The sequence below is a fragment of the Microcebus murinus genome, chromosome 17 (genome assembly GCF_040939455.1).
Source record: "Microcebus murinus isolate Inina chromosome 17, M.murinus_Inina_mat1.0, whole genome shotgun sequence".
NCBI lineage: Eukaryota > Metazoa > Chordata > Mammalia > Primates > Cheirogaleidae > Microcebus > Microcebus murinus.
Genome location: NC_134120.1, coordinates 15,867,084 through 15,885,507, shown reverse-complemented (window position 1 = coordinate 15,885,507; position 18,424 = coordinate 15,867,084). Strand labels below are relative to the sequence as shown.

General features: G+C 47.3%; 2 long non-coding RNA genes across 2 annotated transcripts; one reads left to right on the top strand and one right to left on the bottom strand.

Moving 5' to 3' along the window:
- Window positions 1–1,539: 1,539 nt before the first annotated feature.
- On the bottom strand, window positions 1,540–13,178 carry LOC142861653 (uncharacterized). The gene is made up of 2 exons (XR_012912878.1): window positions 4,289–13,178; window positions 1,540–3,783 (listed from the first exon to the last, which is right to left on the bottom strand). It is a non-coding gene; the product is annotated as an uncharacterized LOC142861653 (long non-coding RNA).
- A 45-nt stretch (window positions 13,179–13,223) lies between these two features.
- LOC105860635 (uncharacterized) lies at window positions 13,224–18,424 on the top strand. Its single transcript, XR_001149146.3, has 2 exons — window positions 13,224–13,427; window positions 16,321–18,424. It is a non-coding gene; the product is annotated as an uncharacterized LOC105860635 (long non-coding RNA).

Below are 18,424 nucleotides of genomic sequence, written 5' to 3'. Positions count from 1 at the left end.
TTCCTGATTTCTGCCACCGAGTGAAGTTCCATCCCTCCTCTGAACCTACAGTGCCTTGCCCCTTTCTGCCTCTGACTGTGGTTGTTTGTGTGACCGTTTCCTTCCTGCACATGGCTATATAAACAACCCAAGAGCGTGGGGTTAAATCAACGCTCTCTGTACCTTGGGTGCCCGATAAAACTGGATTCCGGTGGACTGGTCGGTGCTGGGCTGTGAGGGGGAAGCCGGGTTCCAGGGAGGCTGGGCGTTGTGGGTTTCGGTTCAAGGACTGTCACTGTTTCCTGCCTCTGTTCAATCCTGAACAAACATTCAGACATCTGCCAGGCTGACAAGGATTGTCCCCCTGTGACCCTGACAGGGGACCCCATGACTGTAAGAAAGTCATTTGGGATCTCTGGCAAGAGAACCAGAGAGGAGGCAAGGTGACAGTTAGCAAAAGACACTGAAACCATGGAAAATTATCCACTGAGTCATGCCACTTTGGCCCGAGCATTCAGGTGCCTGTTGACTCTCCTTGTTTCCTGAGAAACAGCAGATGAATGTGTCGCCTGCTTTGTTCTGCCTCGTATTTGCAGACACAATTTTCGGGCCTCAGCAACAATTTAGTTCTTGAGTGATGCCAGTTTCCCCAGAGGCCTTGGGGCGTCTGAGCCACACGTGGCCATCTAAGCAGAGGTGCCCGGTGGCTACTTAGCCGCCCTCGTTAGATCCTGACTGAGGACACAATTAAGGGGCATTGAATTTGGGAAAGGAGATCACCCGGGGGAGGTGAGCCCGCCCTGCTCCTTGGTGCGGGGCCGAGAAGCTGTGGACGAGAGTAACAAGCTGCACTTGGCGTCCTCACAGCCCAGAATCCGGGGACAATCCCAGGCACTCACGAACGGACTTCCCAAAGCCCCCCAAGGGGCACCCAGGATGCACGGAGAGAAAGGCTGTGAAACGATGGTGGGCCTCAACTTGTCTGCCTGTGAACTTTAGTTGGCCTTCCCAGGATTTTTTTTTTTAAATAGGAAATTTTCACCTACAAATCAAGTTTTCCAATTTCTCTTTGACAATTAGAAGACCTGGCATCCATCAGCGGGAGCTCAACAGGGCTGCCTGCTTAGACGGGGCACACACCTCCCAGGTTCCCACACTCCTCTCCACTCCTCTCCCTGTTGTCACGTCTGGCCCATGTCACTCACTACCTGCCTGGCTGGTGTAAGCGCTTGCATTTGCAGCCTCTGCCTCTGGTCATAGCCAACTGGGACCACTGTGAGATTTGAACTTGAATTATCCACATAATCATCCCATTTCATTAGAATCCCAAGGGCCTGGGCCCAACTCACCCATAGGCACTGGGAACTCAACCTCTCATAACTCTGAGTCTCCCCATCCCCCGTCTTCTAACAGCTCGGCTGGGCTGGGAGCTGCCAAGGTGTGTTTCCCAGTCTCCTGCCCTGGAGATCTTGCCGTTATCAAGCCTGGGAGGGCTTAGCCAGGAGCGTTGTGCCCTGAGCTTTATGGTAGGAAAGGAGAAGAAAAACAGGATCCCAGAGGTGAAGTCTTCAACTCATTCCCCCCTTCTTGGACAATTATTTTATTAAAGACATCTCAACACCCCAGAAATGCTTCCTCTTTTTCAAAACCCTGTTCAAATGGGGAGTGGAAGAACCTGGCAGTTGGAAACATCTTCCCGGAAAGTCCTACTCACCCCAGTTTGGGACAGCCAATCCCAGTGGCAGGCCTGGCTCTAAGAAGGAGAAACCAAAGAGCCATGTGAAACTAACTTCACAAATCCTACATGAATGTCGTCATGGGATGAGGAATGTGATGGAGTGGGAGAGACAGGTGCAGTTTCTTCTCTAAGAAAGCATTCGTTCATTCAGGAAAAATAATTGATCATTATTTGCACCAAGGATTGTGCTAAATCCCTGGCCTTTGCTCTTAGCATTTTCATTTAATGTCAAAGTAGAGGGAAAAGCCACCAATCAGAGCAAAATGTGCCATAGATGCACCATCCGAAAGACTTAGGTCCAGATGTATTATGAAATGCATATTTTTCTTTTTCCTTTTGCATTTTATGAAACACATTGCTTATGCCATACATAATTTAACACCCCTAGCAGTGTCTGGGGCACCACTGTGTCAGCAAACCCGTTAATATTTCTACAGCAAACATAGGACTCCCCACACTAAGTGGAATAAAGGCTATAAATAGCCTCGTGTCAGTTCAGGTCAGGTTTTTGCCACCAAATGAGGTTCTTGCCCCAAATCAGATTGCTTCATGTTTACAAAAAAATGAATTTTGGAATTGCAGGTAAGGCTGTGCCCCGGCCCAGAGGTCTGGGTCCAGGTGAGGGAGGTTTCATGGAGGAAGCGTCACTCAAGCTGAAACTTGAAAGATCAACTGGACAAGAAGCAGAAGAATTTTCCAGGCTGGTGAGCCACACATAGCAGACAACAATCTGCAAGGATTCAAGCAGCCCTCAGGGCAACAAATGCCAATCCTAAGAGAAGCAGGCTTGGGGGGCCAGATGGGGACCCAGGCACAGCAGTGACCAGGTGGTGTGACCACCCGCATCAGAATCACAGAGTCCCCGGGCCCGCACCCTAAGCGTCCAGGGAGTGGAGCCCTGCAAGCTGCACTTAAACAAGTCCCCCGGAGATTCTTTTCCATGCTGAAGTTTGAGAACTGCCAAATGTATCAGATGTATCCTAGGGACAGTTCTAAGTTGTTTTAGAAATATGAGCACCTTTAATCCTCCTAGCAGCCTTGCTTACTAGGTTGTGCTTATTCCCAATTGTTCAGATGGAGAAATCAAGATACAGACAGGATAGAAAACTCATCCAAGGTCGCAGAGCTCATGAGAGCTAGACCAGGTGGTCTGGTTCCAGAGTTTGTGCTTTGAATCTGAACGCTGCCTTTGCGCTGACTTAGACACCCGTCCCAAGCCAGAGCTGCCCTCCGCCTGCAGCCGCAGCAAACCTGGGGCCTCGGTTCCTCTGCAGTCCTGGCTGTGTCCCCTGAAGGTGCAGCCCCGGCCCCGTGTGCCCTCCCCCACAGGAACCAGGCCCCCCGCTCGGGGCAGCTCTCTCAGGGGTAGGAGTGGAACTTTGGTCTTTCACCCCTGGGATTGGCATCCACAGGGAGAAGGTGACCCGTTTGCAGTAAGCCCGTTAGCCTTGGGCTCAAAGCCTATGTCGCTGCGTTTTATCTGCGCTATCGATCTGTTCCAGTGGCCTCTGTTTGAGGAGGCAAAGCCAGAGCGGGGACGGGGCTTGGAGTCTGCTGACCGGATGGTCAGGCCTGGCAAGCAGGGTGCCCTCTTCTTGTGTCAATTCCAAAAGGCAGGGTGTGGAAATAAAGTCAACAGAGAGTTTTCCTTCATCCCCACGTAAACAGTGTTCAGCTGTGTTTGGAGAGAGTTGGGCAATGCTGGGCGGAGGTGGGTTGGTGAAAAGTCAACTTTGACTTTTAAGTCTCTGAGCTGGCCTCAGTTTCCACGTTTCCATCGGCTTGCCTGCAGCTCACGTCAAGAAGAAAATTCTCCAGGCTTATGCGTAGCCCCCTCCCCCAGCCACCAACCATGAAATTATCACAGGCATGGGAGAATGTTCTGGCACATTCCGTCTTCTCCCTTCACACGGGGTGTATACCATCGGTGTGCGCAAACTGTCACCAAGCAACCTCTTTTTGATGGCCCTGGGGTTCTCTGTCAAGGACAACTGCTCTCTAGCAGGAGCCAATCCAGGTCATACAGCAAGGACAGCGGCCCAGTGCCGGGTAGGCATGGCAACCATCTACTTAGAGAATTGTAAAAAATAGAGAGGGAACATTAGAGACTATTTGCTCCAAACCCCTTGTTTTGCAGATGAGGAAATTAAAACTCTGAGAGGGAAGGTTTCTTGCCCAAATTATCCAGTTATCAAATGGTGGGGTAAATCCGAGCCCACTGGCCCGACCCCCTGGCCCCAGGGGTGGTTGGGTTTTTCCCACCACATTATTTGACCTCTTATCATTTGTCTTCAAAACTTTCCAGTTCATATTCTTGATCGTCCGCTCAACCCTTTTCTCACTCATTCTGGAGAATGTTCTATGAGCTAAGCAACAGGCTGAAATCTGGGGTGAGCTGACAGCAAGAGCCGTCCCTTCCTCTGAGGGGCTCCCGCAGGGAGGGCCCGTAGGGAGGTCATGGCTGCCTCCCCCTTCCCTGCTCCCTGCCCTCTTCCCTGGGGAGCCTGTCCTGGCTGCAAGAGGGTAGGGAGTGAGGTGTCTGATATCTGTCACACATTCTCACCCCCTCACCTGTCATCCGTGCAGAAAGGAGGCCACTGGAGCCTCCCAGCAAAAGCATTCAGGTCCGAAGCCACTGAAGTACAGAGAATGGCTTCCGCCATAAGCACCTCTACAGGAAAAGAAACAAACAACAAATGGGTTGGGAAAATTCTGGAACTCACAGCAGGAGCAGATACCAGCCAGGGCGGTGGGAAGAGCTTTCCCCTAAAGAGGACCTCAGCTCACCATGGGTTTGGTCACAGTTCTGCTGATGGGGGTGTAGGGTTTAATGGATCTTGCCAAACATGCAACGTGCCCTCAGGAAGGCCGGGGCCGCTTCCTGCAAAAGCGCTAAGAGGGTTCCTGACAGCCAAAGGCACAAAAAACAACACGAGAAAAGGCATGATGCTCTGGTGAGATCCCTGCTCCCCCTTCAAATGCAATCTGTCATTCCAAATGATTCACCCACCGACAAGAAGGACTAAAAATATTTAAGCACGACATGTGCATCTATTAAATAGTCATTCCATCACACATGGCTGGAAATTGGGTTTTCTGAAAGGTTACCAGGAATTGTCTGCCTCTGCAGATATTGTAGCTTTGAAATGAATTCGAGAGTGAGGGATGCTCAGATGGGCTGAATGGGTCTCGGAGCCAGGTCGAGCCACCAGTTCGTTTATTAGCAGCAGCAGCAATCAGATTCAACCACTTTGACAGGGTAGTGAGAAGTGCCTGGGGCTGGGGACCGCCTTCCGGTCGGGCTGCTCCATTCCAAGCTCTGGATGGGATGCAGTTGACTGGTAGAATTTTGCTTCTAGGTGCTTAAGGTACATACACCAGGTTTTGCTGTGGCCTCTTGGATGGGGTCACCCAGGACAGATCAGTGAATTCAGAGACCCTCATTCTGTGACTCAAACTCATGGAGTTTCTAGCCCTAGTCCATTTCACAAGCAAGGGCTGACCATCACTCTCTGGGGTATGAGCCCCTAAACAACATGGGTCAGAGGAGCCAGAACTTGACCTTGAAGGGAACAAACATGAGGATTCTGTCCCCAAAGGATGGGGAGGGAGGAGGAAGCCACTGAAGGACAGCAGCGAGGCAGCTGGAAGAGACACCTCTCTGGAGGACAGACGTGGTCACCTTCCAGGCCCCAGTTAGATGCCGGGCAGATCCGTGCAGTAGCTACAGCAGCCCTTCCTCGTCCCTGCACCGTCACAGCCGCAGAACCTGCCGAGGGAGCTGGGGTATGCCCGAAAGTCTGAAGAACTTGATAGGGGACAGAGCTGCATGGCCCAGGACAGCTCCACATGCGCAAGCCGAGAGACACGTGTCCATCCAGTGAGGTCTTCGAGAAAACGCCCTTGTGCTTCTTTCTTCTCCAAAGACCCCTGAGAAAGTCCCACTACCTTGGCTTAGCGTGTGGCCCAGTAATCCATTAGCACCTCAATATAAACTGATTTATCAGTCCCAGCAATAAAACAGATTGGAGAAGAACCAGACAGCAAATCTGGCAAGCTTTCTTGTACCTGATTTTTTGAATTGGTATTATACTAACGTGGTTCAACATTGAAATTATAAAAGGGAGTACCACGAGAGGGGTCCCTTCCACTTCCAAGATCCAAGTCACCCATTTCCCCTGTCATGGTAACTACCACGCGCAGATTCTCAGATGTCCTTCTCCTTCCTGGTTTTACTGAAATGGAAGTAGGTTACACCTGCTGCCGCTGGACTTCCTGCTTTTTTTACTTAATAAAATTTGGAGAACATTCTAAAAGTTTCTCACCAAAAAAAAAAAAGAGAGAGAATGGTTATGAAAAATTCCACTTACTTTTCTAATAATGTCTCGGGACGTCTCCCATTCCAGTGAAAAGCTTAGAAATTAAACTCTTTTGGGTTGTGAGGACCTGGGGGTGGGGGGGACTTGAAGGGAGACAGCTCAGACTTGGAAATCCCAGTGTGGAGCCTCTCGATCTTGTCGTCTGTCCCCAAGAAAACCCAGGAAGGACCTCTAGGCCAGGAATGTGTGAGGGAGCCGGAGGACCATGCGAGACCCAGTGCCACTGCAGTGACTGACTGTCCCACTGACACCCCAGCCACAGAGTTCATGCCCCTGGGCGTCATGTCCTCCTCCCCCACAGCCATGACACAGCCACCTCTCTCTGTCGGGCTTCGCCCCCGCCACAGACTGCCCATCTCCTGGCAAGTCTCAGCGTCCAGACCCTTAAAGAGGGACGACCTAGCCTATGCATACGAAGAGTGGCCACGCCCCAGATGGCCCACGGCACAGAGGTAATCGGGATGGCCCCCTGCCGGAACGTCAAGACCGAAGCCTGGGAGCCAGGCCGTGCACGGGCTGTCCCCGCTTCCCGTGCTGGCCAGGTGCAGTGTGCCCCCTCCCCGAGCCACACATGCCAGCCTCATCAGCTGCTCCACGCCACCCTCTCTCATCGCAGGCCTCCGGCATCTTGTTTCCACCTCCTGGAACACGGCCTCCCTCCCCTGTCACTGGCTTCCTCCTACTCTGCTTTCTTGTCTCGGCTCAAGCACCACTGCCTCCAGGAAGCCTTCTTGGATCTTTAAGTGCCTGGCTTACGTGCTTCCTTGGTATCTATCACGTGGTTACTAACCGCCTCTGTGCTTGTATCTCTCCCCCAGGTCAGGCCATAGGCCATGTCCATTTCATTCCTGAGGCTCTCCAGGGCTCAAAGAGGTCCCTTGACCATAGTAGGCACACAAAAACTATTAATATTTATCGAATGAATCACACATCAGCGGCCTACAAGGCCAGACCCTTTGCCCTAGACTAGTGGTTCTTAAGTATAATGACCCTTTGTTAAAAAAGAAAAACCCATGGCACACCCCCAACACATGATAGCAGGTTATACTTTTAAGATCTATTGGTTAGGAAAATGCATAATGACCAAAATTTATATTGAATTTAGTAGGACATTGAAATAAATTTGTATTTCATCAATCCCAACAGCGCACACGTATGTTCTAAGGCTTGGCACACACGTGGATTTTTCAGGCCTTTGCAGCACCTCTGAGGCGCCCCTCCCTCCCCGTGTCGCAGCCTGCAGGGCGTGAGGGTCCCAAGGCAGGGGAACCTTAAAAGAGCCGGGGCTTCAGCTTCTCCTAATTCACAATTTGCCTAGAGATGGACCTGTCTTTGAGATTAATGAAAAGTAAGAAAGACACCGAAAAGGGGGATAACAATGTACTCAGTATCTAGAAAAGTAAACTCATTCCCCAGAACACAGCAGGTTTTATCTAGAGGCGGATCAACGTTAAAGACTAGCGCTGGTGCATGGAATTAATCAACAACCTGTGCACCCCAATTCTGGGGAGTAGGGGAGGCCAAGAGCACAATGGGAGTGTGGGCTGCAGATCGAAGTCTCACAGGGCATGGGGCTCCCGTGACTGGTGCTCAGACCTGTGGGTCGTCTTCATTGCTTTTCACTTTGGGCCCCCATCGCTACCAACACACCCACGTTGCAAGGCAGCTCAGAACGGAGCCTGTGCCCGAGGGTGTGGCCCTTCTGAAGACACCATCACAAGAGGCACCTGGGAACTTCCATTCACCTTTGCCACCAGCTCCATTGTCCCTGCCATGGTCACCCTAACATGGATGTCACCAAAGCCTCTTAACATCCAATCATCCTTCTGCATCCCCCTCTTCTCACTGAGCTCACTGTTGCTCTTGGGATAGAGAAGAAACCTCCACCTTTGTCCCCAAGGTCCCCAAGGGCAGCATCCTGCCTACCTCATGGTCTCATGGTGGGCCTTCTCCCACTCCACATCTGCTCCAGCCACGTGGGCTCACCTTCAGGTCCCTGCTCCAGGCCTTCACAGATGCTGTCCCCTCCACCCCATATCTCTCCACCCCATTCCTTTGACTAGAAAATTCCTATCTCTCATCCAGAGCTCAGCCCAGTGCCACTTCTTGGAGGAAGCTCAGCTCCCCTCATTGTATAGGAATAGCACTCCAGACACCCATACTACAGCACTCTGGGCTGGTCCAACTCCCTTCCAGGATTAAGTTAAAGGTTCCCAACTCCAACCCTGTCTGGTCTCTGGACTGCCAAGTGTCAGAGCCCTCTGCCTCCAAGTGGAGATCACTTTTGTTGGTACTTACAGCTTCACCGTGACCTTCAACATCAAGCCAGCCAGGCGTTGTGCAGAAATTTTAGTCCTCTGATGTTTTTCTGCACTCGTCCTCAGCTTTGGAATGAGAGGCGAAGTCCTCCTGCCTCTGTCGCTGGGATCAGAGGCGGCAGAGCTCCATTCGTGATCATGCTTCCAAGCACTTAAAGAAGAGCAAGGTAAAACCCCAAACTCAAGCCTCCCACCCCTACCTCCCAACCACTAGCCCACTCCCCAAAGGAACTACCATCAATTGTGCCCTGTGTATCCTTCAAGGAAAAAAAAAGAAAAAATATGCTATTACCACCAAATAAATACATATACAAATATATACATGCATAGAAGTATGGAGTCATGTCCTTTTTATTTATATCAAATGTATTCTTATATATTTTAGATTTGAAAGCTGTGGGGTTAATCATTATCCTTAGCCCCAATTCCTGGTATTTTTCTTTTTTCTATTTAAATGTCTACATAGTATTTCACTGTATAGTTGTATTATTATGTTTATTTAACTAGTCCACCATACAGTTATTTAGTTTTAGTTGTTTGTTCTTACAAACAATGCTATAATGAATATTCTTATGTATATGTCTTAGTGTACTTTTGTGAATATATCTATAAATTCTCAGTAATGGAATTGCTGGGTCAAGAGAGATATACACTTACAATTCTGATAAGTATTGTAAAATTGCCCTTTAAAAAGTAGATCGTTACCATTTCCGGCAACAGTGTTTGAGAGTGGCAGGTGGCCCACAGCGTGGCCAGTACTGGATCTTGACAAGCTCTGAATTTTCACTTACCTGCTCACCTCCATTGGTATCTCACCTCCATTTCTATAATTATCAGCGAGGTTAACCATGTTTTCATGTGTTTATTTTTCTGTAAACCCCATGTTCATATCCTTTCTTCATTTTCATCGTGAATTATTCAATGTGTTGTGCTCTGTATTGCTAATATTTTCCCCTAGGTTTTTTTATGTGTGTGTGTGTGTATTTGTTTTTCTCTTTCGATCTTATTTTAATGAGCTAATGTTCAGAAATTCTTGACTGTAAGCTTTGTATACTGCTTAATAATTCATTCCCTGGCCCAAAATTGTATGCATTTTTATCAATTTTGAAGTGCTAGACAATGCCCCCAGGCTGTCCAAAGATTCAGCCTAGTGTCTACAGCCCCCAGCCCCCTTGAGACATTGCAGCTTTAACAAAATGCTGACAGTTGATCTTCCTTTTGACTGTCCCAGCCAGAATGTTCCCCAACTCACGAATTCAGCCAAAATATACATGAGGTTAATCCACTTGATTTTTTTCCCCTGGTTCCAAGCTCTTGCCTGGGTTATTGGTTATTTTTTAACACCCTTTACACAACCTAGATTTAAAAAGACATCCCTTAAATTCAGATATCCAGGTCTAATTAAAATCCTGCTCTTAAAACACAAGAATCTATTCGGATGCTTTTCCTGAAGCTTTTGGAGAAAATGACTTCCTCAGTTGTCCTTGGCCTTCTGTGTGCAGCACCTTCTGCTGAAGCACTCCTAAGAGTGGCTGGATCTTTTTTTTTTTTTTTTTTTAAGACTAGTCAAATGCAGTAGTGAGGAGGGAGGAAAGTAGAAGAACAAGGAGTTCAATCTGTAACTGACTGTGAACAACCATGTGAGATAACTCACTGCCTTCGGAGGGTGGCTGGATCTTTCTGTCGGCCCTGTCTGATGTGAGCACTGACCAGCGTCTGTGCCCTGTCGGTGTAAACACCACGGGACTGGAATCGTGTCTTAACCACACTAATCCTCTGGCCTGACATTTGGACCTTACGGGGTGACACAGAAATCCAGGTGGGGCAAGAGTAGAGGAGGGACAAAGGAAACAGCATGCCATTCTTTCAGGAGTCAGGTATGGCATGAAGACCACAGATCAAAGAACTAGTTCGGGATCTGGCTTGGTGAGTTCCAGGGAATCTGTGCAGTGCAACAGAGGACAAACTACATGCTCATTCCAGGCTCTGCCCGACTCTAAAGCCAAATGAAACAGGAAGCAGCTGCTCCCAGGACAGAAAGCAAATAAATTAACTTGATGTTTTAAAAAATTCTTCATACTGGACACCGTTTTAATTCAGGGTAAATCTTGGGTTGATTCTATCGATAGCTAAGTGTGCCAGGGAGGGGACATTGAAGAGGAAATGATAAGAGTAGAAAAAACTTTGGTGGAAGGTGCTAGTGGACAGACCTGGGGTGGGGGGACCCAGGATGGAAGGGGTTGCTATAAATGCCTCCCTGTGCAAGACAATAGGGGAATCTAAGGGGGACAGGGGACAAGGACACAAGGGGAAGAAAGCTACCTATACCGAAAGAGGGGGGAATGTTTCCTTAGGGAATTCTCCATCAAAGTGAGGACTACAAGAAGCACACTCAGAGAGACGGGCACACGAGCTCCAATGCATAAGAGAAACATGTGCCCAAGATTTGCACTCACCATTCAATTGGTACTAATCGATCAAAACTTGTGCACCTGCATTTCTTTTAAAGCCACAAAGCATTAGAGGAAGAACTGGGATTGGCCCCTCTCTCCTGAGGATCTGAGATCTCCTGAGGGTCTCAGCCTTTGGCCTGGCTGTCAGCTCTCCCTGCATGAAGGCCCCCCTGTTCACAAGGTGCCTCTCCTTTCTCTTTCTTCAGAAAGGAGGCCTAGAGTTTTGCCGCTACTCAGGTCTGTTCCCAGGGTCCCCACCCATGCCCCGGCAGAGGCCCGCACTCTCCTTGCACATTCCTGTGTTCACTTGGAACAATCTAGCACATGCCCTTTGTATAATAATTTCTCGACATCCAACTTTGTTTTTCTCTGTTCATGATTAAAGCCTAATTCATCTCGTGTTTCACTGGAGGTTTCAGAGCAAATGACAAGTAAGTATTCTCAGCTTTGCTACACAGAGAGGAAACCAACGTCTCAGAAATATGAAGTATCTTGTCCAAAGGCAAAAATCCAAATAGCAAAGAATCTTAAATGAGACCCAGGATTCCAAGTTCCAAATTTCAGCATCCCTCAGGATAAAAGTCATGCTTCAGTGGAACTGATCACTTTCTTTTTTTTTTTCCATTTCAAAAAGGCTGCAGCTCAGGGCAGGAAGATGAGAAAACCCTGGAACTAATCACCCACAGCAGGTAGAGCCTGTTTCAGCTGCAGCCAGTGGAAAGTTACCTGAGTTTGTTTTTCACTGTTGGAGAAGCCCAATTCTGCAGGCTGTATCTGAATGTCAACATTAGGGAATTAGACATTCCATGCTGACCTTCAACCTCGCAGGATTCAAATCTGTCTTCTCCTTAAAACAAGGCACTCCCCCTCTTCCTTTCTTAAAAAATAAAAAGTCAGTTTTAAAGGCAGCAGAAGTAGAGTTCTGCGATTTGCCACAAGAAGTTTGAAAGATTCATTCCGTCTCTGAAATTCAGAATCCTTGCAAATACCATGGCTGGGATTTTGTCCTGCCCTCTGAAGGGATGTCTACATGGGGAACCCTGAGGAATCTGTTTCACTTTAAAAGAGAAAAACCAGCAATGATTCTGAAAAGTAATAGGATTGCCGTAACCAAGAGAAGAAACTTTAAGAGTACAAAGCAACTTACCCCAGGCAGTGCCAACACCGCAGCACCTGTAATATCACAAAAAAAATTCACATTGACGCCATATCCACTGACTAAAGTTGAAGGGTACAGGGCTTTGGTGATTTCCAGAAGGTTCTTAGGATGTTTTTCCATCTCAGGATGCATGTCTGCACTTTTACCATATGAGCATGTAGGTCAATTCCTCAGCCCTCATGGAAGACCCTGGACTTTTCCAGGAGCGGGGGTGCAGGATTTCCTCAGACAGTCAGAGGAAACCAGGGGAGAGCTTAGTCGCCCTCAGGAACTTAGGGAGCAGGATCAGGACCAAACAGCAGTGGCAGCTCTCTGGGCTCACTTGTTGAGATCAGTTCATAGGCAAAGAAAAGAAAAGTCCACGGTATATTTTGCTTTTCATTTTCACCGGATAAGACTGATGACAACTAAGAGAAAGTCTGGGGTAGGATGACAAGACCTGCTAGTTAAGTGAAGGCTGCTGCCCATCTCCTCAGGCCACCAGCTCTGACTGAAACAACCAGAACTCACTTCAGATTGTTACTTGAGAGGGTAACAAACAGTTTCCTGTTAAAGCTTAAGAAAGCAAAATGACAACAGGGCCTGAGGAGGAAAAGAAAGGATCAGAGATATTAAAAATAATAGCCGACAAGAGAATCCATTCGGAACCAGCGGCAGCCTCTAATGGCGGCTCTGCCTGTTGCGTGTGTGTGTGTCTGTCCTCACTGCCAGATTGGGAGTGACAGAGATTACTCTGTTTTCTTTGCTCCCTATCCCGCTACCAAAGCTCAGCAGATAATCAGGTACTTAATAAATGATTGTTGGAGTGAACAGATGAATAGATTATAACTACGCCAGAAATGACCAGTTTGAGAGGAGAATGAGATTGGCTTCCAAACGTTCGTCAAGAGCTCAAAGTAGGACGCCCCAAGGATATATTTAATGTCATAGGTTCATATGACCCGATGACTCTTCTGGCTCTAGAACTCTGAGGAGGTGACAAGATAATAAACCGAGGCCTTCCGTGAGGAAAGAGTTAAACAAGTTTAAACGTGGGTTTCTGAGGGGAACATGTGTCCACAAGGGGCCTCCATGGCTGCCTGCGGCCGCGCACCCCCACACGGCAGAGGGGGGAGAGCTCCAGTGTGTTCGGCCAAAGGTGACGCTGACTTACTGGCCTAAGGTCGTGCCCTCCCTCCCCACCAAATCGATAATTTAATGTGACTTATCAGAAAGAGAAAGACTTGTTTACTTTTAAATCCTGGATTCCATAAAGGGAGAGGGGAAAGGCCTAAAAGCCCCAGAAGCTCAGGACGCGGGGCCGAGGCTGCCCGGCACAGCCGCAGAAACAGGAGAGCGGAAGGCGCCATCCCGCCAGCCGGGGAGGGGCCCTGGGCCCCGAGAGGACCACAGCCGACCGGGGTAAGTGCTGGTGACTCCCCTGAGTGGAGCAGGCTGTTCTTTGGGGTGGCCACTGACGAGAAATGGGGTGTGCGGCTCACTCTGGTTTGGAAAGAGACTCCACTCGGCGCCTGGGCAACAGGAAGTATTGAACACACCGTATTTGAATTTGTCTTCCATGACTACTCTGTTTCTTCAGGGAGCTTGAGGAAAACAGGAGACTTTCTCGAAGGTTCTTCTCACCCTTGTGGAGGGCAAGGAAGAGGCCAGGGAGGAGCTGAGGGCTCAGAGGCAGTGTGGACTTCGTTTCTGCCCTTGGAGCGGCTGTATATTCAGCCATTGCCTATTTTACTGTGGTCTGATTTAACAACAACAGACAAAATTCTGCCAGCATGGTAACTAAAATTAGGTTTATTTGACCAGGACTTCCTTCCCTGCAGGGCAAACACACGGGCAAAATGCACGAGGTTTTTGTTCTTATCCTTCTAAACTCCTGGCATTAGAGTTATTCCTTTCGAGTGTCTCTGCACGACTCACATTGTTCCCTCAGCAGCACTAAAAATAGCTGGACACCTGCACAGAAGTGAAACTGGTCCTTAGGAATCCCCAAGCCTCAGCGATCTCTTTTTGAAAAGTCCAGTGAGGCTCCAACTTGGCTGAGAATTTGCCCAACAATTTCCTTTTCACGCTGGTTGGTGATAAACACAGATGATAAATGCATGGATAAGAAGCCTTCCACATTTTCCCTTCTAGATGGATTTCAATGAGAAAAGAAACGCTGCTGTGCTCCCCATTGACAAGAACATTCTATTTTAAAATTTCCATGTGCTTTAAAATTGACAAGCCTCAGAAGTATAATACTGACTTCCTTTGTCATTTAGACTATAACGGCCTAAAAGAATCAAATTGATGCATTTAAACCTCTATTTGAAATGGCAGTAAATGTGGATTTGCAATAAAAAAAAAAGCATCTCCATTTATCTTTTGCTTTTTAAGAAATCTTTTTTTTTTTCTGATACGGGTTAGGTTTGCAGCAAATTGACACATTTTGCAGTTTCAAAAGCATTCTTTTCTCAGCCCTGTTGAGTTGGCACTAGAATGTTCTTAGCCCCTGGGAACAAAATATTAAAGCAAAGACAAGCTGCTTATGCCCAGAGCTGACCTGAGAAAGAATAGGGAATGCACTGATATTCCTGGTACTTGCAAATCTAACACATCTTGCTGGGAGTTATAGAAGGGGCATATAGAATACTTACAGGGTGATGAATTTGCTGGAAGTCATGCTTTGTAAAGCCTTCCTCCTTAATACACTTTCTTTCCTACTTATGAAAAGAAATGTATGGCATTTAAAAGAGGATCAAACTAAGTCTAGCTTTTTTTTCATGCTCATGGGTTCAATGGGAAAACCACATTCTGAATTGATGGCAGCAGCTAGAAATGCTTAGAGATCCTGTCACAGTTGGGAAGGTGAGGCCAGGAAGACACTGCACAGAAATTTAGTTTTTGTTTTGTTTTGTTTTTTTAGAGACAGGGGTTTTGCTATGTTTCCCAGGCTGGCTTCAAACTCCTGAGCTCAAGGGATCCTCCTTCCTCACCCTCCCTAGTAACAGGGACTACGGGAGAAATTTAGTTTTAATAGACAACCATTTAGGAATGCCTAGTGCTCAACCTCTCTTAGGGAGATCTCCGGAAGTTAGGCATGACAACGACAGGTGGTGGAAGATTTGTGTGGGTGGGATCAGAGGCCTAGAGAAGCTAAACAGGATCCCTCAAGGCTGTTTCTAAGCTGTAGAAAATTGTGCTGGCATTTGGACAAGTCACCCTGACTAATATCCAACATCTTTGACTTAAACATTACTCGTTTCCCCGGGAAATAGCAGGTGTTATTTTACAGCCAGTGTATAAACTTTCTATTTGTTATTAACTGGTACTATTTAAATTCCATTGTTAAATTTGAAATACTAGAACATAAGACTTTAAATCTGCAGAATAAGAAATGACTGTGAATTTTCAAAATATCTAAAGGTAGATCCTGGCATTACCCACTTCTAATTATTTTTACTCATGATATATTATTGATGACATTGGGGGGGAAAAACCCCACCAAAATTCTGCTTGCTTGTTTAAACTGCTTTGTGAGTTCAGAGTTCAACCACTGCTGCAGAAACAATCAAAGAAGTAATAAATGATGATGGCTGGTTTAGCAACATTCATCATTTGCTAAGAAATGATCCTGAAGCCTATCTCTCAGCACAGTACTAACTTCTCACACTCGTGACAAACCATATTAGTAGGGTAGGTTCCAACCTCCAATTTTCAGAAGAGTGTTTTGCAAGAAGGAGTTTTTATTAGGAAATCTGGAAAAAAAAATGCTTAAAAATTTTAAAATTCTCCTTGTTTTTCTCACTACAAAAATACTACATGAATCATAGAAATGAATAAATGCAGAGACACAAAAGGAGAAAAAAAATGAAACCATAATTCCTCTACTCAGAGATAACAATGGTTAACATTTGATGTTCTTGCCCCAGGCAAAAGTGCATTTTTCACAGAAAAGGGCTCATACAGAGTATATTGTTTTGTAAACTACTTTTTCATTCAATAACATCTCTTGAATTTCTTTCCAAGTCTACAACCATTTTTCTACAGAATGGATTTAAATGACTATGGTGTATCATAAACGTATTAATCTTCCTCTATAGTTAGACATTTGGTTGTTTCCAATTTTGACCATTAACAATGCCACCATGAACAACATTATAGATAAATCTTTCTACAAATTTTTGACATTTTCCTTGAGATATATTTCTAGGCTATAGAAATAGAAGTTTGTTTGGGGGGAGGAATTTGGTAAGATTTACCTGCGATGCATTAATTTCTTCTGCTCTTTTCCCCTTCCCTGTGTCTTTTGCAGATTTTTCAAAGCCCGAAGCAAACAGAGCCCTCATGGAGAAGTGGAGGGTGTTCAGACACGGCTATGAGGCCCTGAGATGTGAAATGAGCCCAAGCCCTTGCCCAGTACATTGGGCACATCCTTTGGGGCCCTTTAACAAGTGAATTGTTCACTTCTCACCTCTTGGGGATCTGTCCCACCTGGGCCAAGAATTTTCTAGAGCCTCTTGCGATGGTCAGCAATGTCCCTGATGTGACCAGGAGTTAGGGATTTCTGCAAAGACAAAGCAGGAAGAGCCTGGCTGCCTTGTTAGGAGGAACAGTAGGAAAAGGAAGGACAAGATGGTAGTCTGTCACACGCATGTCCACGGCTGTGCTGTGCTTGGAGCACTAAGGTTCATGGTAGTTACTAGGGCCACCTAGGACAGTACAGTCCACTTTCTCTTTGAGTCATGAAAAAGTGCCCAGGTGACAAGTTCAGCCTGAGGAGAGCATGTCTAAGAAGAGACCAAGTGGCACTTCCTGTGGCCTCACAAATGGCCATACCCTGTGACAGCAAGCCAGGGCCGCAGACTGGAACCAAGGCACGGTCAGTCACTCAGGGGGAGGGGGAGGCGCAAATCAACCAAGTGAGGAAGGAAAGGGGGAAAAAAGAGGCTGGATGGACATTCCTGGCCCACAGAAACAGAGCAGCTTTCCTTAGTGTGTTAACAGTAGCTGCGAGTCTAGCTTACAGAGGGTGATTTCTCCAACTGCCTGTGAATAAGGGTCATTTTTCCTGAAAAATGCACAAGGGTTCATTTTCAGCTGTTAAAGATGAGCCAGTTTTCTCGCTAAAGCAGGGATCTGGTCAGCCATTAACTCAGTTACCCCGGGGTGAGGGGGAAATAACTGGCCCCAATTCTTTCCTTTTCTAGCATTTGGGAGAATGAAGGATTAGGTAAAATGCATTATTTCCTCCCATTCTCCACTGTGGGCAGGAGTTCACATATCAGTTAGAAACCATTTTTGAACAGGAAAACCAAGTAAATCCAGAAGGGATTTACTCATGGGGCTCCCTTTTTACTAGAAAATGAGTGTTATTAACTAAAAATCGATGCTTTCCTCTTTCTCCATTCTCCTCCCTTCCTTCCCTCCCCTCATCTCCCGCCCACTGCTGTGGTGGGAAATGACTGTGGTGAGTGACATTTAAATCGTGAGCAAGGTTGGACGCCTCCATGTCCCTTAGATGCCCCCGAGGGTAGATCACAGCACTTCTAAAGGCCGTATCCCCACATGAAATAATTTGAATTTTCTTAGACTGCAGAATGTCTCGCATTCCTGATGACGGATTGGGGAGCATGGTGGGTCTGAGAGTTGCAAAGGCTCCATTAGTTCAGTTGATCGTTCCCGTTTGCAACGTGGTCTTCCACTAAGTATTTGTTTTCTAAAAATCTATTCCCTTCTGGGGATGTTTTTTTTTCTCTCCCAGCCCTTTTAGAAAACTGATGCGAACAGATTTCCCGTCCATTTTCATAGGAAGTCTTTGTTCCTGTTGGCAGGAGGCCTTTGTCGGGAGGTAGTGGGACACAGGCAGTGGGCCCCTGCATGACTCTGCCCTTCCAGAATGCAGAAGCCTTCCACCTGCGAGTCTGGATCTCTCCCCACCGCTCTGAGATGCTCGCCACTGCCACTGCGATGCCTCTTGCCGCTGCTCAGGTCACAGAGATGGAGCTGGCCAGGTTCCCCGCTGGTGGTCAGTGACAATGGTGCGACCTGGAGGTGACATTAACACCTTCACGGCTACAGAGTTTCCTTAGCAGAGCTGTGGAGTGTGACAATGGTGTTTGTGTCCAAACTATCAAACGCCATTATCACACTAAATAGCTACTGCTAGGCAATCCTTCCGCTCCCTAAATGTCTTGGCATCTGCTTGGTGTGAACAAGAAAGTTCGACTGGTAACAGTGGCCCCAATCAAGTGTGTCCTCACTGAATAAGGTCTGGTCGTCTTGTGCTCATGACCAACATGTCTATGTGAACCCTGACTCACACGTGCTGTTGTTAACCACTTTGGCTGGCGATGAATTTTCTTGTTTTCTCAAGTCAATAAAAAGTTTGCCAAGGGCCCCAGAGGACCCAGCATAAA